Genomic DNA, 27019 nt, shown 5'->3' with positions numbered 1-27019 from the left:
AGGAAGACAGTGGACTAGTTAAATCATTGTTAGTCTCCTCCCAGGTCTGCATTGAAATTACAACCAAATTATAAAATAATCAACATGGAGAATCAATGTAAGTCCAGCTGATGGTAACACCTACATCTGAAAATATAAAGGAGCCACATTAAAGCCAGTAGGAGGGGCAAAGTCGTGAATTGGGCTAGACCCGCACCCGTGGGTAGTAGAGGAACACCAGGAGGGAGAGCAAGGCTGCAGAGGCTCTCCTGAAGGAGAGGGGGTCCTGGTCTCATTTGAGGGCTCCCCAGCCCAGGGTCCTAGCCCAGGGAGGAGGAGATTCCTATGACTTAGACTGTAAAAGCCAGCGAAGATTCTGGCCGTATGGGCGAGAACGAAACCCTAGATGCTCCTTTGAAGGACCAGCGCACAGGCTTTCAGACCTGTGGAAGCTCATCCAGGATACCGAAGGTGGGTCAGAGGCTCACGTGGGATTCATTCTGAGAAAGACTGCATCACCTGGAGCCAGAATGAGGGCTGGAAGGGCAGTCACCATTGTACCTTAGTCTGACCTCTCTACCTGGCAATCTACAGATGGAACAAGCTTGCCAATGCAGACCCTTCCCACAGAGCCAGTAGGAAGCTCTGGCCAGAGGGAATCAGCCAGCCCCACTCAACCTGTAGATTGCCCGGGGCTTTTATTACTGGATGGCTGACAGGCCCTGTTCCAATTCAGGGCTAAGCATTCACAGCTGGCAGCCGGCACTGTGAGCCCCATTTCTGAGATAGGGTCAGGCAAATCACTGCTGCCAACATGAACTTGAGTGGATATCGAGGATGTGTGGGCCAGTCCCAGACAACAGCTGGTTGTGCTGTGATCTGGGACTTCTATGTGAACGTGCAAATGGTTACCAAAGTTGCTGCAAGACTGAGGCTATATTGATCTGACTGCCACTGTCTCTCTGAGACTCTGCCCCACCCTACCCACAAATTGTCGCATTATCCAGGCAGCCCACTGAAAGTGAACTGCCACAGCCCTACCCCTCCCATCTCCTGATCTCCCAATTCGCCCAGGCAACAAATGTTGGCTAGCACCAGGTGGGCACTGCATGAAAATCAGCAGCAAACAGACCTCTGCTGCCTGCAAGAGTTGCAATATTGTGTCTGGGGATCTCAGGGGTCTATGGTACCACCCCAGACAGCAGCTGGTCTCACTGTGATCTGGGAACACCAATGCCAGGAACACCAAAGCACAGAAGTTACAGCAAAACTGAGGCTGTATTGGCCTCGCAGCCCTTATCTCCCTGAGATCCCATTTAATCCAAGTAACAAAGTGCCTGCAACCCATTGACAGGCAGCCTACCATGCCCTGTTTGGCTCTGGGGTTGTGCAGTCAGAACAGGCAACAGATCTTGGCTAGCATAGTGAGTGTATTTTGATGAAAACAGTTGTGCTGACTGGACGAGGTACAATATCTTTTGAGGGGATTGCAGGGGTGTGTATTGGCCTGACAGCCTATGAATCCCTGAGCTCTTGCCTCATCCAATGCACAAAATGCCCACTGCACATTGATATGCAGCTGCCCCTGCCCTGGGGAAGCACATTCAGGACCAAGGTGGGCAGGAGCTGACCTTCCTATAAGTGGAAACTTGTACAGGGAGCCACAGCGACAGTGATGGCACATAAACTGATACTGCAGTGGCAGGCGGAAATTTATTCAATAGACCCAGGAGACTCCCAGGGGCACTGCACCACACAGCACACATACCACCCAGAGGATCATCCAGTTTCAGAGACTTACAGGCAACTGACAGGCAGTGTCAGGCCTTCAGGAACACTGGTACCTGTGATAATCTGCCACAGGTCAGTGACAGAGGGATAACCAACCACTGCCTACAACGTTGTCTCTCCCACTTACCTATAGATCCAGCATAGGCAACAACCATCTATGGATAGCTTTGTAGTTCCCACCAGGTATCCCTAAGCAATCAAAAGCAGTGGCTGACCTTGGTCTATGGGGAAGCCCCTCACAAAGGGCCACAAAACCAACACATCTGGAGGCTGACACCAGACCACAATGAAGCGATTCCTGACTAGTCCCAATAGTGGTACACACAAAGGGTAGTTTCAACAAGTACATATGTCTGATAGGGCAAATCGCACACAGTGAGGTCAGCCCCCATATAGCAACACTTAATCTGTGAGTGTAGCCAACTACCACAATTATTCAGCCTGAGTGTTAATCCCATCCACTGATATATTAACAACAATAAAGACTTGGAAACAACAGAAGATCACACATAACTCACACTAAGATCACGTCCAGAGCCCCTGGCGTAGGGAATCAGGGAGCGTGCAACACTGGGTCACACAGGACACCTTCCACATTAGGCAATCTGGCCAAGTCCGAAAGACAAAACAAATATTCCTGACACATAGAAGCTAACACAGAGAGGCTAATAAAATAAAACAAAGAAACGTGTCACAAATGAAACAACAGGAGAAAACGCCAAAAAATAAGCTGAACAAAATAGAATCAAGCAACCTACCAGAAACAGAGTTCAAAATAATGGTTATAAGATGCTCAATGAACTTATATGGGAGAATGGATGAGCACAATGAGAACCTCAATAGAGAGATAGTAAGCATAAAAAAGGACATAGAAGCCATAAAAAAGAACTAGACAGAAATGAAGACTATAATAACTGAAATGAAGAATGCACTAGAAGGATTCAATAGTAGATTATACAAAACAGAAGATGAAATCAGCAAATTGGAAGACAAGGTAACAGAATATACCCAATCAGAACACCAAAAAGAATTTTTTTTTTTAATTAGGATAGTTTAAGAGACCTCAGTGACAATATGAAGCATAAAAATATCCAGATCATAGGAGTACCTGAAAGAGAAGAAATAGGGCAAGGAATTGAGAATCTATTTGAAGACATAATGTCAGAAAACTTCCTTAACCTGGCAAAGGAATTAGACATACCAGTTCAGGAAGCACAGAGTCCCAAACAAGAGGAATTCAAACAGATCTACACAAAGACACATCATAATTAAAATGCCAAAGGTCAAAAAACAAAGATAGAATCTTAAAAGCAGCAAGAGAACGGCAGCTAGTTACTTACAAGGGTAACCCCATGAGAATATCTGCTGATTTTTTAATAGAATCTTTGCAGGCCAGAAGGGAATGGCAAAAAATATTCAAAGTTATGAAAAACGAGAATCTACAACCACAAACACTCTACCCAACAAGGCTTTTGATTAAAAAGGAAGATGAGATAAAGAGCATCCCAGACAGGAAAAAGCTTAAAGAACTCATTACCAACAAGCCAGTATTATAAGAAATGTTAAGGGACTTCTGTAAAAGGAGAAGGGATAAAAAAGAAAATAGAAATAACAAATACGAATAATAAAATGACAGTAACAATGTACCTATCAGTAATCACTTTAAATGTAAATGGATTAAATGCTCCAATCAAAAGACATAGGGTAACTAAATCGATAAGAAAACAAGACTCATGTGTATGCTGTCTTCAAGAGACTCACTTCAGATCAAATGACACTCACAGATTGAAAATAAAGGGATGGAAAAAGATTTGTCACACTAACGGAAATGAGAAAAAAAAGCTGGGGTAGCAATACTTATATCAGATAAAATAGACTTTAAAACAAAAACTATAATAAGAAACAAAAAAGGGCATTACATAATAATAAAGGGATCAATAAATCAAGAGGACATAACTCTAGTAAACATATATACACCCAACGTTGGAGCACTCACATGCATAAAGCAGTTATTGACTGACATAAAAGGAGAGATCAACAGTAATAAACTCATAGTAGGAGACTTTAACACCCCATTGACACCAGTGGACAGATCTTTCAGGAAAGAGTCAAAAAGGAAACAATGAGCCTAAAAGGCACACTAGACCAGATCACTTTAATAGATATTTTCAGAGCATTTTACTCCAAAGCAGCAAAAATATACATTCTTCTCAAGTGCACATGGAACATTTTCTAGGATAGACTACATGTTAGGACACAAAGCAAGTCTCAATAAATTTAAGAAGACTAAAATCATATTAACCATCTTCTCTGATCACAATTTTATGAAACTAGAAATCAACTACCAGAAAAAAACCTGGAAAATACACAAACACATAGAAGCTAAATAGCATGCTACTAAACAATGAATGGGTTATTAATGAGATCAAGGAAAAAATCAAAAGATACCTAGAAACAAATGAAAATGAAAACACAGTGACTCAAAATTTATGGAACACAGCGAAAGCAGTCAGAAGAGTGAAATTCGTAGCAATATAGGCCTACCTCAAGAAACAAGAAAAAGCTCAAATAAACGATCTAAACTTACACTTAAAAGAACTAGAAAAAGAACAGCAAACAAAGCCCAAAGTGAATAGAAGGAAGAAAATAATAAAGACCAGAGCAGAAATAAATGAAATAGAGTCTAGAAAAACAAAGCAAAAGATTAATTAAACCAAGAGTTGGTTCATTGAAAGGATAAACAAAATTGACATACTCTTAGCCAGATTCGTCAAGGAAAAAAGAGAGAGGACTCAAATAAAATCAGAAATGAAAGAGCAAAAATAACAATGAACTCCACAGACACAATGGATCATAAGGAAATACTATGAACAATTATAAGCGAACAAATTGGACAACCTGGAAGAAATGGACACATTCCTAGAAATACACAATGTCCCAAGAATGAGTCAAGAAGAAACAGAAAATTTGAACCAACCAATTACCACCAATGAAATAGAATAGTTAATCAAAAGTCTCCCAAAAATCAAAAGTCCTGGACCAGATGTCTTCATAGGTAAATTTTATAAAATATTCAAAGAAGAATTATCACCTATTCTTCTCAAAGTATTCCAAAAAAATGTAAGAAGAAGGAAGGCTCCCTAACTCCTTTTATGAGGACACCATTACCTTGATTCCAAAACCAGACAAAGACATTACAAAAAAGAAAACTAAAGGCTAATATCTCTTATGAACATTGACGCAAAAATACTCAACAAAATATTAGCAAACCGAATTCAGCAATACATTAAAAATATCATACACCATGATCAAGTCGGATTTATTCCTGGGATGAAAGTTTGGTTCAATAACTGCAAATCAAATAATGTGATATACCACATTACCAAATCAAAAGATAAAAACCATATGATCATATCAATAGATGCAGAAAAAGTATTCAACAAAAACCGTCATCCATTTATGGTTAAAAACTCTCAGCAAAGTTGGAATAGAAGGAACATACCTAAACATAATAAAGGCAATATATGACAAACCTACAGCTAACGTCATACTCAATGCAGAAAGGCTAAAAGCATTTTCCTTAAGATCAGGAACAAGACAAGGATTTCTGCTTTCACCATTCCTCTTCATTGTATTGGAAGTCTTAGCTACAGTAATAAGATAAGAAAGAGAAATAAAATACATTCGAATTGGAAAGGAAGAAGTAAAACTCTCGTTATTTGCCTAGGACATGATATTATATATAGAGAACCCTAAAGATTCCACCGAAAAACTGTTAGAATTGATCAATGAATTCGATAAATTAGCAGGTTACAAAATAAATATTCAAAAGTTTGTGGAATTTTTATACACCAAAGATGAACTTTCCAAAAGAGAAATTAAGAAGACAATTCCATTTATAATTGCATTGAAAACTATAAAGTACCTGGGAATCAAATTATTTAAGGAGGTAAAAGACCTGATTTCAGAAAATTATGTCATTTCAAAAAAATTGAAGAAGATAATAATGATCGGAAGCATATACCATGCTCATATCATTAAAATGGCCATAGTATGCAAAGCAATCTATAGATTCAATGCAATCCCTATCAAAATACCAATGGCATTTTTCAGAGAGCTAGAACAGATAATCCTAAAATTTATATGAAGCCATGGCAATCTTGAGAAAGAAGAACAAAGTTGAAAGTATCATGCTACTTGTTATCAAACGATACTACAAGGCTACAGTATGGTACTAGCATAAAAATAGATACATTGATTAATGAAACAGAATAAAGATCCCAGAAATAAATCCATGCCTATATGCTCCCTCAATATATAATAAAGGAAGTAAGAATATACAATGGGATAAAGATAGCCTCTTCGATAAATGGTGTTGGGGAAATTGGACAGATACATGCAACAGAAAAAGAAACTGAACCACCTTCTTACACTGTATACAAGAATAAACTCAAAATAGATTAAAGACTTAAATGTAAGACCCAAAACCATAAAACTTCTAGAAGAAATCATAGGCAGTAAGTTTTTGTACAGCAAAGGAAAACATCAACAGAACAAAAAGACAACTGATTTATTGGGAGAAGATATTCACTAATGATGTATCTGATTAGAGGTTAATATCCAAAATATATAAAGTCAAACAACTCAACAGGAAAAAAACAAACAATCCAACTAAAAAGTGGGCAGAAGATCTGAACAGATACTTCTCCAAATAGGAAATACAGATGGCTAAGAGACATATGAAAAGATGCTCAAGGTCACTAATCATCAGAGAAATGCAAATTAAAAGCACAATGAGATACCAACTCATTCCTTTCAGAATGTCTATCATCGATAAAATAAAAAAACAAGTGTTGTGAAAGATGTCAAAAAAAGGAACCCTTGTACATTGTTGGTGGTATTGCAAATTGGTACAGCCACTATGGAAAATAGTATAAATGCCTTTCCAAAAATTAAAAATAGAGATACCTTTTGACCCAGCAGTTGCACTTCTGGGTATTTATCCAAAGAAAACCAAAACAATAATTCATAAAGATCTATGCACACCAATATTTATGGCAGCACAATTTGCAATAGCCACAATATGGAAGCAAACTAAATGCCCATCAACAGACGATTCGATTAGAAAAAGAAATCATGGTTCATATATACAATGGAATATTACTCAACCATTAAAAAATGAAATAATACCATTTGAAACAACATGGATGGACCTAGAGGTTATTATGCTGAGTGAAATAAGTCAGATAGAGAAATATAAATACCATATGATTTCACTTATATTTAGAATGTAAGGAACAGAAAGAACAAACTAATCGAAAACGAACTCACAAATATAGTGGACAATTTGGTGATGGACAGAGGGGGGTGGGGTGGAGGCTGGGCTGGGGAGAATGGGGTGATAGGTTAAAGAGGTACCAATTAGTAGTTGCTAGATGGTCACAGAGAGGGGGAGCATGGTATATAGAGAATGCAGTTAGCATTAGTATGTGTCGGCTTTTAGGTTGAGGGCTATGGGGAGGAGGGAGCAATTGTGGGGATCCTATTTTATGAACTATATAGACATCTAAACTGACGTACTCTATACTTGAAACTAATTTAAAAAAAAAAAAACTATACTGTCCAAGGATCTGCTTTCAATTCTTCTTGGTATATATCCAGAAGAGAAATTGTTAAATCATATGGTAATTCTGTTTAAATTTTTGAGGAACTGCCTTTATGTTTTCCACAGCAGCTGCACCATTTTACATTTCCACCAGCATTGCAGAAGGGTTCCAATTTTTCCTCTTCCTCACCAATACTTGTTACTTCCTGTTTTGTTCTGATTTTAATAATAGCCATTCTAATGAGTGTGAGCTAGTATTTGGAAACTTGTGATTCTGATTTGTATTTCCCTTATGTTTAGAGATGTTGAACATATTTTCATGTGCTTATTGGCCATTTGTATATCCTTTTTATACAAATGTCTATTCAAGTTCCTTGCCCATTTTAAAATCAGATTTATTTTTTTAGTTGCAGGAATTCTTTATATATCCTGGATATTAATTCCTTGTCAGCTGTATGATTTGTTAATATTTTCTTCCAACATACATGTTGCCTTTTTACTCGGTTGATAAAGTTCTTTCATACACAAAATTTTTTATTTTGATGAAGTACAATTTATCTATTTTTCTTTTGTTGTCTGTGCTTTTGGTGTTATATCCAAGAAATCACTGCCAAATCCAATGTCTTGAAGTTTTCTTTCTGTTTTCTTCTATTTTATCATTTTAGCTCCTATGTTAGCCTTTGACCCAATTTGAGTTCATTTTTGTATATGGTCTAAGGTAAAGGTCCAACTTCAATCTTTTGCATGCGGATATTATGTTCCATACTATAGACAATCCTTTCCTCATAGAACAGTCTTGGCTCTCTTATTGAAAATTATTTCACTATATATGTGAGGATTTATGTCTAGAGTCTTTATTTTGTTTAATTGGTATATATGTCTGTCTTTATGTCAGTGCCATGCTATTTTGCTTTCTGTAGTTTTGTAATAAATTTTGGAATCAGTGAAGTGTGAGACTTCCAACTTGGTTCATTTTCAGGATTATTTTGGTTATTTGGGATCCCTTGAAATTCCCTATGAACTTTAGGTTGGATTCTTCTATTTCTACAAAACAAATGTAACATTGAAAGAAAATAAATCATATGGAATCTGTAGTTTGCATTGTGTTAGAATTTACATCTTAACAGTATTAAGATCTTTATTCCACAAATCTGGGATGTCTTTCTTTTTATTTATGTCTTCTTTAATTTCCTCCAGAAATATTTTGTAGTTTCCAGTATACATGTTTTTCACCTCCTTAGTTAAATGTAGTCTTAAGTATTTTATTCCTTTTGATGTTATTGCAAATTAAGTTGTTTTCTTATTTTCTTTCAGATTGTTTATTGTTAATGCATAGGAGCACAATTAAATTTTGCGTGTCAATTTTGGATCATGAAATTTTTCTAAAATTGTTCATTAGTTTTGACAGTTTTGTGTGGAATAGTTATAGTTTCTACCTATAAGATTATATCATGCAAACGGTGATAATTTTACTGATTTTTTTACAAAATTGGATTCCTTTTATTTCCTCTTCTTGCCTAATTGTTCTGGTTAAAACTTCAAGTACTCTGTTGAAGAGAATTGGCAAAAGGAGACATCTTTGTATTGTTTCTGATCTTAGGAGAAAGTTTTTCAGTAGCAGTGTGGTTTTCTTATATAGCTTTTATTATTTTGAATAAGTTTTCTTCTATTCCTAGTTTGTTAAATGCTTTTATCATGGAAAGGTGTTGTATATTATCGAATGCTTTTTCTGTATCAATTAAGATGATTATGCATTTTTTTATTGATATTGTTAATGTTACATTGACTGACTGTCATATGTCGAACCCTTTTTGCAATCCAGTAATATATCTCACTTGCCTTACTGTATAATTCTTTTAATATGCTTCCTAAATCAGTTTTTAGAAATTTTTTGAGAATTTTTGCATTAATATTTATAAGGGATATTAGTCTGTGTTTTTTTGTAGTGTCTCTCTTGGGTATTGGTATTAATATAATATTAGCCTCAGAGAATAAGTGAGGAAGTCCTTTCACCTCTTCAATTGTTTAGAAAAGTTTCAAAAGCATTGGTGCTAATTATTCTTTAAACTTTTGGTAGAATTTACTAGTGAATCCATCTGGTCCGGGGCATTGCTTTTCGGGGAGATTTTGATTACTGATTCAATCTCCTTACTAATATAGGTATATTCAAATTTTCTATTTTTATCATAATTCAGTCTTGGCAGGTTATGTGTTTCTATTATTGTCCAATTTATTAAATTTGTTTGTTTTGTTCTTGCAATATCATTGTTCATAGTACTTCTCATAATCGTATTTATTTCTGTAGAACCAGTAGTAAGGTCCCCACTTTTATTTTTATTTTTAGTAACTTGGGTTTATCTTTCAGCTCAGTGAAACCAAAACGTGAAGTCTAAAGCATTATTATAAAGTGTCTGGCTAAACACTGAAAGAGTGCCCCAACACAGAACCAATCTGTAAAGACATGTTTTTTTTTTCTTTTCTTGCCTTGCTTTGCTTTGCTTTTTCCTTCTTCATTCCTTCGTTCCTTACGTTTCCTTCATTCCTTCCTTCCTTCCTTCCTTTACTTTCCTTCCTTCCTTCCTTCCTTCATTCCTTCCCTCCTTCCTTCCTTTCTCAAGGAATATAAGGGAATCTTTCAAACTACTAGGTAATCACGAGCTAAAGGAACAGAGATTTTATAGACCATACAGAACATAGAATGCAGTCTTTTCCAAAATAGTTCAAAAAGTCACTAATCAAACTACTACAACTTTCAGCAAGCAACAACAATAAAAATCCTGAATAAAGGGAATAATCTGATTTCCACAGTTAAATATTATGCAAAATCTCCAGTTTTCAACAAAAAAATTGTGAGGCAAGAAAAAAAAACAAGAATATATGTCCTGTAAAAAAGTAAAAGTAAATAAATAAACAGAAACTGAACCTGAAGAAACACAGACATTGAACTGATTATACAAAGACTTTAAGTCAACTATCTTAAATAACCTGAAAGAAAATAAATTATGAACAAAGAACTAAAGAAAATCAAAAGAATGATGTTTATACAAATAGAGATTAGTAAAATATTTAAATTATAATGAGAAAGCAAAAAATAATAAACAGGGCCTAAGAGACTGCAGGACACTATCAAGTGTATCAACATACACAAATTTGGACTCCCAGAAGAAGATGAAATCCTGAGAGGGGAAGAAAGAATATTAGAAGAAATAATGGCCAAAACGTCTCAAATTTGATAAAAGACATGAATATTCACATTCAAGAAGCTCAGTAAATTTCCTGTAGGATAAATACAAAGTTATCCAAACCAAGATACATTATAATCAAACTGTTTATGAATGAAAAAAGAAGAGAAAACTTTTAAATCAACAAGATAGAATTGACTCATCTCATACAAAGAATCCTCAATAAAGAATAACAGTCAACTTCTAATTAAAAAAAAAAGCTATGGTGGTCAGAATTCAGTGAGATGACATAGCTAAAGTGATGAAAAAAATAAAAATCAAGGATTCTATATCTGACAAAATTATCCTTCAAAAATAAAGGAGAAATTAAGATAATCCCAAATAAACTGAACCTGAGGGAGTTTTTAGCTGGAAGACTGGCCCAACAGGGCCAGAGTTTTTAGACTATTCTATATATTGCTTTAGTTGGTTTAAAAATACTTTGTTGAGGATTTTTGCATTTATATTCATAAATTATATTGGTTTGTAGTTTTCTTGTGATGTCTTTATCTGGCTTTGATATCATAGTAATGCTGGTCTCGTAGAATAATCTAAAAGTGTTCCCACCTCTCTCTTTTTCAAAAGAGCTTGAGGAGGACTGGTATCAGGTCTTCTTTAAATGTTTGGTAGAATTCACCAGTGAAGCCATCTGGCCCTGGGCTTTTCTTTATAGTAAGTTCTTTAACTACTGATTCATTCTCTACAGTTGAATGGTTATTCTAATTTTCTATTTCTTCTTGTAGCAGTTCAGTAGTTTGAATCATACTAAGAATATGTCGATTTCATTTAGGTTATTTAATTTGTTGTTTTTCAAGTTTCAGAGTACTCCCTTATATGACTAGTTATTTTTTTCTGTAAGTTCTGTAGTCATGTCCTTTGTTTTCTGATTTTAGTAGTTGTTTTCTCTTTTTATTCTTGATCAGTCTTGCTAAAGTTTTGTAAATATTGTTGATACTTTCAAAATAGCAATTTGTAGCATTGATTTCTCTTTTTTATTCTCTATTTCATGTATTTCTTTTATTTATTTTGTTCGCCTTTTTTATTTTTGCTTTTATTTTTTATTTTTGCTTTTGTTTTGTTTTATTTTGTTTGCTTTAGGCTTAGTTTGCTTGTGTTTTCAATTTCTTAAGTTGAAAAGCTATGTTATTGATTTGAGATTGTTTTAAAATGCAGGTGTTCACAGCTATACATTTATTTCTAAGCATTGCTTTCATCACATCTCACAAATTTTAGTAGATTGTATTTTAATTTAGATTATTTCAAAGTTCTGGCCAATTTTTCCAAAGATTTCTTCTTTAACTCTTGGTTATTATACACACACATTATATATATATATATATATATAATATTTGAAGAAACATGAAGAGAATTAAAATTATATATTAGTTACATTCCTAGTGGTTGCCTTGGAGACTGTAATTGGCATCTTAATGATATCAATATAGTTCAGATTAATATCAACTTAATATCAATTGTATATAAAACTTTCCTTCTATCCTTCGTGCTTTTATTGTCATACAGATTATATCTTTACATAAAAATTATTGGAGTGATATTGTTTAATAAAATCAAATAACTGACAAGTGTACAATTCAACAATATGTTGTATATATATATATTGCATTGAGTGTTCACCATGCAAAGTCAATTTTCCTATCATCACCAAATATTTGTCCCTTTTACCACTATCTACATCCCCACTCCCCACCTTTCTTCTGGTAAGCACTAATCCATAGTCCATGTCCATGTATCTCTGCTTTGACCTCAAAGTCAAGAAAAGTAAAAGCAAAAATAAATTAATGGGACTACATCAAACTCAAAAGTTTCTGAACAGCAAAACAAGGCAAAAAGGGAATCATTTAAATGGGAGAATATATTTGGAAACAGTGCCTTCAATAAGGGACTAGTTTCAAAAATATATAAGGAACTCATACAACTCAACAGCAACAAAAAATCCAATTAAAAAATAGGCAGAGGACCTGAACTGACACTTCTCCCAAGAAGACATACAAATGGCCAACAGATATATAAAAACATGCTTGGCATGAGCCAGTAAGTAATCCTCAGATGGCCACCACCTATGCAGGATTTGGAAGTGCCTCGAGAGGCTAAGCTGTGAACTGAGGTCGGCTGTCACTAGTGCCGAGATTGGGTCTGCTCAGCAACAAGTATGAGGCACGCTGAGGCCAGATGCTGCTTGTTTAGGTTTTGTGAACCTTTGAGGGATTTTAGAAAGAAAAAATAAAGTCTACAGCATGAGCCAAGACAGACTATTGGTATGGAAAATCCACTGGAAGCGGCTTTGGTAGGCCCACAATTTGGGAGGGATACAATCAGGGACTCACCAGGGCCAGGCAACCAGTGTTATGTTACTAGAGACTCAGTTATGGCAGCCGCCTGGGTCTGCTAGCTGGGCAAAGTAGTCTCAACAAAGGAACGATAGCTTCTACCACCACTTCTGTCTTGGAGAAAGTTGCCCCTCCAGCCTTCACCCTGAAGCCAGACAACACATTTCCTCCTCATATGTCCCAGGTACATTGGAGCTGCTACTCAAGTGCTAAAATTCAGGATGAGTGAGTTGTCAGCTAGTATGTTCATGTGAGGCCCGTTAAGAGAAAACCTGGGTCTCTCCCAGCCCTTCATCTTACTCAGCCACTATCCTTGCTAGTTTTCTCAGCCAGAGGTTGTAAGGACTTCTCTTCCCAGCACTGGCACCCTGATCTGGAAAGCCAGGTGTTGCCCGGGACCCCCCACTCCTCAGGAGGGAACTCCACAGCTGAGATATTCCGTTTGATTCTCAACTACCACACACATATGTGGGACCAGCCTGTTTCATGTCTCCTCTCTCTTACCAGTCTCAAAGTGGCCTTCTCTGTGTTTCTCCAGTTGTAAGACTTTTGTTCAGCTAAACTTCAGGTGACTCCCAATGATAGTTATTCTGTAGTTTAGTTGTAATTTTGATGTGGTTGTAAGAGAAGCAAGCACAACATTTATCTACTCTGCTATCTTGACTGGAATCCTCCAAAGTTAATACTTGTCCATTTTTGCCAGTGTTCTTATTGATTTTATGGAGGAGAGACTTTTTGGATGCCTTCGCTTTATTACTTTTACCAATATCACTCAATATTTATATTATTTAGATTAGAAAAATATATATCCTTGATGGAGATACATGGAGCTTCCATAAAGCCCCATTCATTTTGTATTTATTGTGATTTGAGGCCCTTGTGAGTGTTCCCAGTAATGCCAAATAGAAAAGCTAGAATTAAGAGGTTGCTTTTCTTACTACTTATTGTATGCTTTGTTAACTTCAAGGCCAACAACTAGGTGTAGGTAAAGAAAGAAAGATGGGTGATGAAAGTAACATGTAGCTTAGTACCGCTTGAGCTTACAAAAGAATGTGCACCTATATATTTGAATATTTCCCAAAGTACTTGATGTCAGTAGTCATCTACCATAAAAGTTTCCAGAGGAAGGTAAGAAACAATCTACATGGACATTGTTAGGAACAGAGAATGATTGATAGATCTGTTGGCAAAATAACATTGCTACCTCTCTCTTTAATCATTCAGAATGATAAATAGCATTCACATGTGTTTCCTTTCTCTGAGCTTCTGCAGAGTTGTGAAACTTTGAACATACCATTAGCAGATGATTTATAGCTAGTTAAAGACCGAAAACATTAGCAAGCCAATGTACAATACAATAGTCTTGGCCAATGATTTTCTCTCTCTCTCTCTCTCTCTCTCTCTCTCTCTCTCTCTCTCTACTACTATCTCTCTCCCTTCTTGATTTACACCAAGGTTTTGAATGATAGCTGAGAAACTGTAATGCTAATGCTATTGAAGAAGCTAAACACCTTCACGCTACCAATTGAAGTAATCTTAAAATGTTTACAGTAGTATATCAGCACAAAATCATGCTTGAACTAAATCTCCTAGCTCACTTCCTATTCAGAAAGAGTAGTTAGAAGAGTGTATTAATAAGAATATATTTTAGGACAGTGTATCATTCCAAGGAGTCCTAATGTTGGACAAAGTGTCATATCACTGCTATTCTATCTGATTTTATCCCACGGAGCACCTCTGAAAAGAAAATAGATTGAGAGCAGAACAAGTTAATGGTACTTAATCATTTCAGTGGATTTCTGTACGCAACACATCAATCCTGCAAGAGGATCTTTGAAAACATGGTGGATTGAGAAACATCCCCAGATCTATCCCCTTGAAACAACAATAAGCTGAACATCTAAAACTCAACAAAAAACACCCAAACTGCACACCAGCACATCTGAGCATGGGATCTGCGCATAAGAGCTACCACAGGTCAGAACCCCGGGTGTCGGGCAGTGGACTAGGAGTAATAAAGAAGTCGCCTCTTGCAGCTGCCAGAGCTCCCCATAGGAAGAGGGGGAGGGGAGAAGGAGCAGCAAGTTCATGCAGCGAGTTCCTTGAACATTCCTGCCTGGGATAGCTGTGAGCTCCCTGTGGCCAACTGTCTTCAAGGCCCAGTTATCAGGTCAGAAAGCAGAGAAGCGGGACAGAACTGCAATAAAACAACAGCTGATTTTTGCTGACCACAGGTGCAAAACCGAGACTGAGCCACAGCCTCCAACCCCCAACCAAGAGGGCACCACCCACTAATCCCTCAGAGACCAATTACTGCAGAGGCCAGGGGAATCTGATCAAACACTGCTGAGACTGTCGCTGACACTGACAGGGACTGAAACTGAAGATAGCAAGTGTGATTAAATATCTACAAGAAAATAAAAAAAAAGACATTTACACTTTATATAAAGCAGGGATCCAAGAGGCTTAGACGCCACCTACTAGAAACCAAAAGTAAAGCGCCTTCTTTGCAACAGGCTAAAGAGAGACCTTTACATAATAAATCTTCTGCTGGAAAAACAGCAGAACATATCCATTAATGCCCAGGCAAAGAAATACTCCATTAAACACCAAGAACAATCAAAGTTACAAGACATGTTAGAAAGAAAGAAAAATCTCCAGAAAAAAAAGCTTACGTACATAGAAATATGCGACTTAAATGACAGAGAATTCAGGATGTTACTTCTGAAAAAAAATCAATGAGATCCAAAACAACTCAAATCAACAAATTCAGGAATTGAAAAACCAACTAGAGGAGCAGAGCAAGGAAATTGGAACCCTCAAAAAGAACCAAATAGAACTTCTGGAGATGAAGAACACACTACAAGAATTGAAAAATGAAAAAGCAAGTTTGGGAAATGGAGTCAACCAAATGGAGGAAAGGATCAGTGATATCAAAGACAGAAGTCTACAAATGAATCAGAAGCAAGAAGAGAGAAAGAGAGAATGAAAAATAGTGAAAGAGAAATTCAAGAACTAGCTGATAACATCAGAAGAAGAAACATAAGAATAATAAGCATTTTAAAGACAAGGAAAAGAAACAGGGATTAGAAAGCATTTTCAAACAAATAGTTGATGAGAATTTCCCAAATCTAAGAAATGAGCTGGAGCTTGGAATTCAAGAATTCGACAGAACACCCAATTATCTCAACCCCAAAAGGCATTCATCAAGAAACATTATATTAAAATTACAAAAATATCATCAACAAAGACAGAATTCTCAGAGCAGCCAGGAAAAAAAAATAGTAACTTATAAAGGTAAACCCATTAGGTTATCCTTGGAATTTTCAGCGCAAACCTTACAAGCCAGAAAGGAATGGAATCAAATATTTAAACTATTAAGTGAAAGGAACTACCAGTCTAGAATAATGTATCCAGCTAAGCACTCCTTTAGACATGAAGGAGAAATTAAGCCTTTTACAGACATACAAAAATTGAGGGAATTCTCCACTACAAGGCCTGCACTACAGGAAATACTGAAAGGGGTCAGTTCACCTAAAACAAAATGACAAAAAAAAAAAAACTATAATTATGAGTAAAAGTGACTATTGGGCAATGAAACAGAGGGGCAACCCTTACTAAGAACAGGATATTATAAGCTTAAATAATAAGCAAATTGTTATAACAAGATAGTAATGAACATTCAGCATACATAAGAACAAATTGAGATAACAATGAATGAGAAAGGGCAGGGAGAATTCAAAGATCCAAATTCACAAAGGGGAGTGGAGACAAGGCAAGCGCAGAAGAAAATGGATGTATACACACACACGCACACACACACACACACACACACACACTCACACTATCCTTTACACATTCATAAATGATAAACCACACACAGAAGATTCAGAACAATAAAATATAAAACAAAAACAAAAGGACCAGAGGAAAACCACAAGAACCAAAAAAAAAAAAGAAAAGAAAAAGAAACACAAGGACAAGGAAGCAATGGAAACACCAAGCTACTAGAAATCTAAAGATAAAATGGCTATAAGAAGACCTTATATTTCAATAATCACCCTAAATGTCAATGGACTGAATTCACCAATAAAAAGACACAGAGTTTCAACATGGATCAAAAAACAAAACCCAACCATATGCTGCCTTAAGAGACACATCTCAGATCCGAAAACAAATATAGACTCAAAGTGAACGAGTGGATAATGACATTTCAAGCAAATGACATTCAGAGAAAAGTGGGAGTAGCGGTACTAATATCAGACGAAAACAGACTTCGAAATAAAAAAGGTAAAGAAAGATACTGAGGGCACTTCCTAATGATAATGGGAATCATGCACCAAGAACATATAACATTTATTAATATCTATACTCCCAATCAGCGAGCCCTGAAATATGTAAAGCAATTACTAACAGAGCTAAAGGGAGAAACAGACCAAAACACTATTGTAGTAGGGAACGTAAATGCCCCACTGTCGGATATGGACAGATCATCCAAACAAAAAAATCAATAAAGAAATAACATACTTAAATGACACATTAGAGCAACTGGACATAATTGACATTTATGGAGCTTCTATCCCAAAATAGCTGCTTGTACATTATTCTCTAGTGCACATGGAACATTCTCAAGAATCGACGAAATACTGGGACACAGAGAGAGCCTCAAAAGTATAAAAGGGTTGAAATCATACCAACATATTCTCTGATCATAATGCTTTGAAACTAGAGATCAACTGCAGAAAGAAAGCAGGAAGAACCACAAATACATGGAGCTTAAACAACATGCTACTGAAGAATAACTGGGTCAGAGAAGAAATAAAAAGAGAGATCAAGAGATACTTAGAAACGAATGATAATGATAGGACAACATATTAAAACTTTTGGGACACAGCAAAAGCAGTCATAGAAGGAAAGTTCATATCATTACAGGCCTATCTCCAAAAACAAGAACAAGCTCAAATAAACAACTTAACACTTCATCTTAAAAAACTAGAAAAGGAAGAACAAATGGAGCCTAAAGTCAGCAGAAGAAAAGGAATAATCAAAATTGCACCAAAAAATAAAAATGAAATTGAAAACAAACAAACAAACAAACAAACAAAGATAAAAAAAATAAATGCAACAGAGAGCTGGTTCTTTGAAAAGGTAAATAACATTGGCAAACCCCTGGCTAGACTCACTAAAGAAAACAGAGAAAGGACACAAATAAACAAAATTAGGAATGAAAGAGAGGAAATTACAACTGAGATCACAGAAATACAAAGTATCATACAAGAATACTATGAAAAATATATGTAACACCAAATTTAATAACCTAGAAGAAATGGACCAGTACCTAGAAAGATACAACCTTTGTAGACTGAATCAAGAACTAGAAAATCTCAATAGACAGATCAGCAGCATGGAAATTGAAACAATCATCAAAAACCTAGCAAAAAGTAAAAGACAGGACCAGATGTCTTCATCAGTGAATTCTACCAAACATTCAAAGAAAATTTAATCCCTATGCTCCTCAAACTCTTCCAAACAATCAGAGAGGAGGCAGCTCTTCTCAACACATTTTATGAGGCTAATATTACTCTGATGCCAAAGCCTGGTAAAGATAAAACAAAGAAAGCATAATACAGACCAATATCTCTCATGAACACAGATGCAAAAATCCTAAATAAGATACTAGTGAACCGATTACAGCAACATATTTAAAAAATTATACAACACTATCAAGTGGGCTTCATCCCAGAGGTACAGGGATGGTTCAACAAATGCATATTGATTAATGTGATACACCACATAAACAAATTAAAAAATAAAAATCATATTATCATATCAAAAGATGCAGAGAAAGCCTTTGACAAGATACAGCTCCCATTTATGATCAAAATACAACAAAATTGGTACAGAAAGAAAGTACCTTAACATAATAAAGGCCATATATGACAAACCCTCAGCTAACATTATACTTAATGGTGAAAAACTAAAAACCTTCTCTCTAAGATCAGGAACAAGGCAAGTATGTCCACTATCACCACTCTTTTTCAATAGAACATTCGAGGTCCTAGAGAGTGCAATCAGACAAGAGAAAGCTATAAAAGGCATCCAAATAGGAAACTAAAAAGCCAAACTGTCACTATTTGTAGATGACATGATTCTCTATATAGAAAACCCTAAAGACTCCACAATAACACTACTAGAAACAATAAGCAAATACAATAAAGTCTCCAGATACAAAATCAACGTTCAAAAATTCATAGTGCTCCTATACTTTAATAATAAAGCATAAGAAAAAGAAGTGGAAAAAATAAATCCCTTTGCAATCGCAGCAAAAAGAACAAAATACCTAGGAATAAATTTAACAAAACAATGAAGGACCTATATAATGAAAACTGTAAGACTCTATTAAAAGAAATCAAAGAAGATACAAAGAAATGGAAAGATATTTTGTGTTCCTGGGTTGGAAGAATCAACGTAATTAAAATGACCATATTATCTAAAGCATTATATAGGTATAATGCAATCCCCATCAAAATCCCATTGGCATTTTTTAAAGAAATAGAACAAAAAATCATCAGATTTGTATGGAAGCTCAAAAGACCCTGAATTGCCAAAGCCATTCTGAGAAAAAAGAATGAGGCTGGAGGTATCACTCTGTCCAACTTCAAATTATACTACAAAGTGACAGTAATCAAAACGGCATGGTATTGGTAGACAAACAAGCACACGGACCAGTGGAACAGAATCGAGAGTCCAGAATTAAACCCATATTTATATGGGCAAATATTTTTTTACAAAGAAGGCAAGAATATACAGTGGAGAAAGGAAAACCTTTTCAATAAATGGTGCTGGGAAAACTGGGAAGCCACCTGCAAAAGTATGAAACTACACTGTAGTCTATCACCACACATCAAAATTAACTCAAAATGGATTAAGGACCTACATATAAGACCTGAAACAATAAAATTCATAGAAAAAGAAAAACAACATAGGAACTAAACTGAAGAACTTTGGACTTAAAGAGCATTTTATGAATTTGACCTCAAAAGCAAGGGATGTAAGGCAAAAAAAAAAAAAAATGGGACTACATCAAACTATAAAGCTTCTGCTTAGCAAAGGAAATCATCAACAAGGTAGAGATAACCATCCAAATTGAAAAATATATTTGCAAGCAACACCTCTGATAAGGGCCTAATATCCCAAATATACAAAGAACTCATACAACTCAATAACAACAAAAAATCAAATGATCCAATCAAAGAATGAGCAGAGGACCTGAACAGACACTTCTCCCTAGAGGACATACAAATGGCCAACAAATATATGAAAAGATGCTCAACATCGCTAGCCATTAGGGAAATACAAATCAAAACCACAATGAGATACCATCTCACACATGTTAGAATAGTTATAATCAACAGGACAAGTAATAACAAATGTTGGAGAGGACACAGAGAAAAAGGACCCCTTATTCATTGCTGGTGGAACTGCAAATTGGTACAGCCACTATGGAAAACAGTATGTAGATTCCTCAATAAAACTAAGAATTAATCTACATATGATCCAGAAATACCTCTACTGGGTATTTACCCCAGACTTGAAAACCCATATCCAAAATAATATTTGCACACCGATGTTCATAGCAGCATTATTCACAGTGGCTAGGACATGGAAGCAACTGAAGTGTCCTACAATAGATGATTGGATAAAGAATCAGTGGTACATACATACCATGGAATATTACTGAGCTATAAGAAGAGATGAAATACTGCCATTTGCGACAACATGGATGGACCTCGAGATAATCGTGCTAAGTGAAATAAACCAGACGGAAAAAGTTGAAAATCACATGATATCACTTATATGTGTGATATAAACCTAAAAGCAACAAATGAGCCAGACAAAGAAACAGAGACTCATGGACATGACTATAAGCTTCTGGTTACCAGAAGACCTAGACTAGTGGTTACTAATGGGGTCAGAGAGGAAGCGGGGAGGTAGACAGGGTAAAGGAGGTCAAATATAGGGTTTAGGACATGGGTAAACGGGATCAAATATATGGTAGCTGAAGAGAACTGGACTTTGAGTGGTAAACACACAATAGAATATACAGATGTCAAATGATAATGTACACCTGAAAATTACATAATTGTATTAACCAGTTTCCCCAATAAACTTAATTAAATTTTTTTAAAAAGAATATATTTTAATAATTATGTATTAAGTGTTTCTGCTTACTGATACAGGGAATTTTAATGTTGATAAGTGTGAACAATTTACAATTTCATCCCTGGTGGTCTCAATTAACAAAAGTAGTCTGGACAATAATTTGCTTGTATTTAATAATATGGCAGCCTTTATTCATTCCATTTGAAAACTATGAGTAAATGATCATGTTACACAAATCAGAGGGAGGACCTATGCCCAAATAAAACTTGCTCATTAACACATATAATAAAAAATTTAGCTTAATCTAAAAAGTTATTTTTTATTTGAAGTACAAACATAACCCAGGTTAAATTATTTTCTAATTGTTTTTGTTTGTTTGTTTGTTTGTTTGTTTGTTTTCTTTTGTTTTTTTGCTTGGAGATACTAGAGACTCTTTAGTTTATAACTAATTTAATTAATGAATCTGTTATGTTTTCAATAATCATTTGAAGGGTGAAACAGGAAAGAGAATGCTAGCAAATTAAGAGAATGGAGTCAGTTGATTTTAATCAACAACATGGACACCCTATAAATAATCTATCTGTTATTGACTGTACTTGAAATGTCCTTATAAAAAGCCAGTGCTTTGAATAGATCTTGATTTTCTCTTTAAACAAGAAAGAATTCAAGATGGGGCTTGAGGAGACTAGAAGAGAAATGTGTGTTGACAGATGGGCGAGCCTTCCAGTGCTCTGTTGCCAGGTAAAATGAGTCCACTGGAGTTGTGATCTGTTTCTTCCACAGCTGCGAGGCGGCTAGAGGCACATATCATTACTTGTTAGTGTAGACCCAATCCATTTGGAAACTGTCACAAGAAATAACAATTTGACATTTAATAATTCATTTGTTGCTAAAGTCAATACTTTGGAATTGTATATGAGGCATCTCACATTTAATAGCAAGAGCTTGAGCTATTGCTGGCAAGGTCATAACAACTTACTGGTTTTTGAGGCTTGAGGTTTAATAGTACAAAAAAAGAATCACTTTTTATATACACACGACAACTTATGGAAAATTTTCTCTTTTAGTCTGCAAACAGGTAAAATTTCCTTTTAAAATTAACAATGTGTTTGTGAAAACACTGAATTTATGAAATACTCTTTTCCTAGTAGAACATATTTGAAGAAAAAAAGGATTAAATTTATTTATGTGATGAAGATGGGAAGCAAGAAAGTGAAATTAAAACATTTACTGTGCCAAGGGCTTTATTTGTATTATATCATTTAATTCTCAAAACAAATTTGTGATTTGGGTATCACCTCCATTTCACCGGTAAAGAAAATGAGGTCATAAAAAAGCATAAATTTAGTTGCAAAAATTACACAACTAATTAGTGAATTAACTAGATTTAAAGGCAGATTTGTCCAATTACAAAGTCTGTTTAACTTCTATTGTATCCATCTATTCTTCAAATATTGTAGGGTGATATTATCCAAAGTTAACGGTCATTAGTAAAGTTTCAATGGTTAAAAAAATAATAAATTTTAAAAAGAAAAAGAGAAAAAATCACTGCAACCCAAACCTGGAAGAATGCTAAAAATCTACCCTTATGAATATATCCTTTTCTTTTAATCTTTTATACCAGTTCAAGAGAGAGAGAGAGAGAAGAAACCTTGGAAAGCACACTAGAATTGGACCAGAATTCTCCAATTTTGGTCTGTAGAACATTAGAACTGAGGGATGGTTTTGAGGATTGTTATCTGAGAAAAGAGTTAAGTTAGTTTGCAAGATGTTGGGTTAAACAAAGTTAAGTAGATTTCTTCACTGTTTAACTTTCTAAGATTTAATATGTTAATATGAATGGCAACATTACAAGAGGCACTATGAAAATACAGGTCTCCTAAATGTGTTTTTCCATAGGAACTTACTTTACCAAATTCGTTCCACAGAACACCAGCTTGAGAAATACTCTTCTGTGTTGTGTCAGTTATCAACACCCAGGGTGAAGGAAGAGAAGCAGGTTTGCTAAGAAAAAAGGGGCAAGAGCTTGAGCCCCTGAGAGTGAAGCATATGTCTCCAAAATTGGAAGAATTCAGGTAATCTACAGTCTCCTTTAACAAACTGCCTACTTTATAAATTTGCTTATAGCTGATGGCACTTGAAGAATACCAAGGAAGAGTAGAGTTAGGCAGTGGAGACACTCCTAGCAGTGGCTTGTAACCTGAATGACAGGTGCTGGCTGGTCTGCACGGAAGCTAGGCTGGTAAGACAGGCTCCCAGTCTCACACAGCTTCCCTATAGCTGTTTCTCCCTCTTGTGGTCATTGGGGAGGCAGAGTTATGTTTCCACACTCAAAAAGGGACTTAGCTTAAAAACGATCTTTTCCAACTGACATGCCAACAGCACCCAAGGCTCAACTACAACAAGAGGGTACACACAACCCACACAAAAGACACGCCTGTAGCACTCAGCACAGGAGATCAGGGAGACTGCACCACTTGGCCCCATAGTGCATCTATTACATAAAGCCACCTTGCTAAGACTGGAAGATGTAGCAGATCTTCCTAATATATAGAAACACTGAAAAGAAGTCAAAATGATGAAACAAACAAACAACAAAAAAATGTCCCAAATGAAAGAATAGGAGAAAACTTCAGAAAAATAACTAAATGGAATGAAGGCAAGCGATCTACCATATGCAGAGGCTATGGTAGTTATAAGGGTGCTCAAGAAACGTAGAACTTCAACTTTGTCTAATAAAGGAAACCATCAAAATGAAAAGACAACCTACTGAATGGGAGAAGATATTTGCCAGTGATACATATGATAAGAGATTAATATCCCAAATTTGTAAACAACTCATAGAACTGAACACCAAAAAAACAAACAAACAATCCAATTAAAAAATGGGCAAAGGACTTGAATAGACCTTTCTCCAAAGAGGACATAGATATTGCAAATAGACATGAAAAGATGCTCAACATCACAAATCATCAGAGAAATGTAAATTAAAACCATAAAGAAATATCACCTCGCATCTGTCAAAATGGCCATAATCAATAAATCAACAAACAACAAGTGTTGGCAAGGATATGGAGAAAAGAGAACCCTTGTGCACTGTTGGTGAGATTGCAAATTGGTGCTGTCACCATGGAAAACAGTATGGAGAGTCCTCTTCTGGGTATTTATTCGAAGAAATCCAAAACACTAATTTAAAAAGATGTATGCACCCCTACGTTCACTGCAGTGCTATTTACAATAGCCAAGATATGGAAGCAACTTAAGTGCCCATCAATAAATGATTGAATAAAGAAGAGGTGGTACATATATACAATGGAATATTACTAGAGGGTGTTATGCGAAAGAAATAAGTCAGACAGAGAAGGACAAATACTATATGATCTCACTTATATAGAGAATCTAAAGAACAAAATAAATGAACAAATGAACATGGAAACATACTCATAGATACAGAGGACAAACTGATGGTTGCCAGATGGGAGAGGGTTTAGGGGGCTGGGTGAAAAATGTAAAGAAATTAAGAAGTATAAATTGGTAGTTACAAAATAGTCATGGGATGTAAAGTAGAGCATAGAGAATATAGACAATAGTATTGTAATAACTATGTATAGTGCCAGATGGGTATATTAGACTAATTGAAGAGGTTACTTCGTAAATTATATAAATGTCTAAGCACTATGCTAGACATCTGAAACTAATATAAAATAATACTGAATGTCAATTATAATTAAATTTATTTGAAAAGTTAGATAAATATAATTTTATATTTAAATAAAACATCATAAAGAAAACCAAATACAGCATCTTCGATGAGGAGTTTGTTTTCTGACTACAGCAGATATATTGGATCTTTTTGGAGGTTTGTCAACAATTACACAGAACACCAGTGCATGCAGGAATTCATGGACAAGAGGCTGACAGGCATAATAGCAAGGATTGAAGACACAAAATCAGAAATTAAGATTCTAAGCATTGGTGGAGGTGCAGGTGAAATTAATCTTCAAATTCTCTTCCAAGTGCAGGCTCAATATCTGGGAATTTTTTTTTTTTTATCAGCATTGAAGCTGTTGAACCAAGTGCTGAACAAATCATCAAGTACAAAGAATTTATAGCCAAGTCATCAAACCTCGAGAACATAAAGTTTCTGGCATAAGTAGACATCTAAATATAAAAATAGAATGATTAAGAAAAAAGAAACTTCAGAAGTGGGACATTATTTATACAATTCTGATGCTATATTATGTACAAAATATCTCAGCTACCCTGAAGTTCTTCCATAGTCTCTTAGCTACCAATGCTAAGATTCTTATTTTTCTTGTCAGGAACCAGTGGCTATGACAAGCTATGGAAAAAGTACAAATTTCACTTACCCCAGGATGACCTCTTCCAGTGTGTCACATTTACAGCCTCACTCAGATGCTGGACAAGTTGGAGATTAAGTATGAGTGTTATTACTTTCTGTCCGCCATGGTCATATCTGACTGTCTTATTGATGGCTATGAAAATGGAGACCTGCCCTTGGATTTTTTGAGAGGAATCTGCAACTTTAATACAACAGCACCACCTGATCTCAAAGCAGAAATTCTGAGAGGTCTGCAAGAGCCTGAATTCAGTGTAAAGAAAGATTTAAAGGTTCTTTTTAATAATAGTCTGAGATTCATAGTGGTTGAGGCATAAATGTCAATCGTGAGAGTGTATTCAAAAATTATATTTTGAACATTATTGATCATTTATTTCTATATTAAAATTACAAATACATCTCATAATATAGAGCATTGTCTCTCATATGTAAAATCTAAAAAATGCCAAGATATTCTTGGACTTCCATGTAGAATCATGTATGATGTTGCTAGTTTTATCTCATCTTTTCTCCAGGTAAGAGACCACATGCAGGCTAAATAAAACATTAGCTAAAAAAATGGAGACACCTAAGTTTCACTGACTTATTGACAATAAAATTCTTCCCATTTGTTGGTTGTATTGGAATTCCCTAGATACTAATAAAATATATAAGGTGTATTCTTTTTTAAAAACTATAAAAAAAAATAACCTTTTCCATGATGTCTTCCCTGATCACTTTATTTCAAAAGGTTTCTGCACTCTAGTCACTGTTATTTTCCATCAAAGAACATTACTTGTTCATTTATTTTGTTTACAGCTTTTCAGTGTCTTTTCAGGCAATAAATGGGGGCTAAGATTACTTAACTCACTGGAGTTAGGACACTGAAAATTGGACCCTGACTTTCTCTCTCTCTTTCTCTTTTTATTTTTTTTTTGCTATGTGGTCTTAGAACATCTTAATTGACCAATTGACTTTCAGTTTTTTCTTCTGTAAAATCTGGTAGATTTATGACCTGTCTAGCTATCTTTTAGTCATAATGTAAATATTAAATATCATAATAGATGTAAAAATCCTTTGTAAATGTTAAATCTCTCTGAAAATTTATTAAATTATTATAAATGAATAATGAACAATGTACTGTTAATAATAGCTACTAATAATTTATTAAAAGTTTACTTTCCCTGCTAAAAAAAATACCAAGGAAGCAACATTTTTGTGGTCTGATCACACAACATAGGTTTTATTTTTCTAGAGTAATATGTGATGGCTAGCCACAAATTGGGGTAATGAATTTATTTCCATGGCTGTTTCAGTGTGACCAGTAACAATTCAATAGTTAATTTTCTCATGGTTGAGTGTGTGACAACTGCTCACTTAATAATCTAGATGCAAGTGGCCAAGCCACAGATAAAGTTGATAGCATTATGCCAGCATGAACCAAACTAAATGAGTATAGCTGCCATTCATTTACCAATCTTACATATATTTTGAGTAAGCAGTTGCTCAAATGCTATGATTTGAACCATCCAGCTCTCAAATATCTTCCCCTTGTACCCTCTAGAAATCATTG

At 35.3% G+C, this 27019-nt stretch overlaps 1 pseudogene; it reads left to right on the top strand.

Annotated features, from left to right (window-relative positions):
• The first annotated feature begins 363 nt into the window (after positions 1-363).
• On the top strand, positions 364-25784 carry LOC120599879 (histamine N-methyltransferase-like; annotated as a pseudogene).
• The last annotated feature ends 1235 nt before the right edge of the window (positions 25785-27019 follow it).

This window comes from Pteropus medius, unplaced genomic scaffold (assembly GCF_902729225.1).
Source record: "Pteropus medius unplaced genomic scaffold, Ma_sr-lr_union100, whole genome shotgun sequence".
Taxonomy (NCBI): Eukaryota; Metazoa; Chordata; class Mammalia; order Chiroptera; family Pteropodidae; genus Pteropus; species Pteropus medius.
This window is presented reverse-complemented; position numbering and strand designations above follow the sequence as displayed.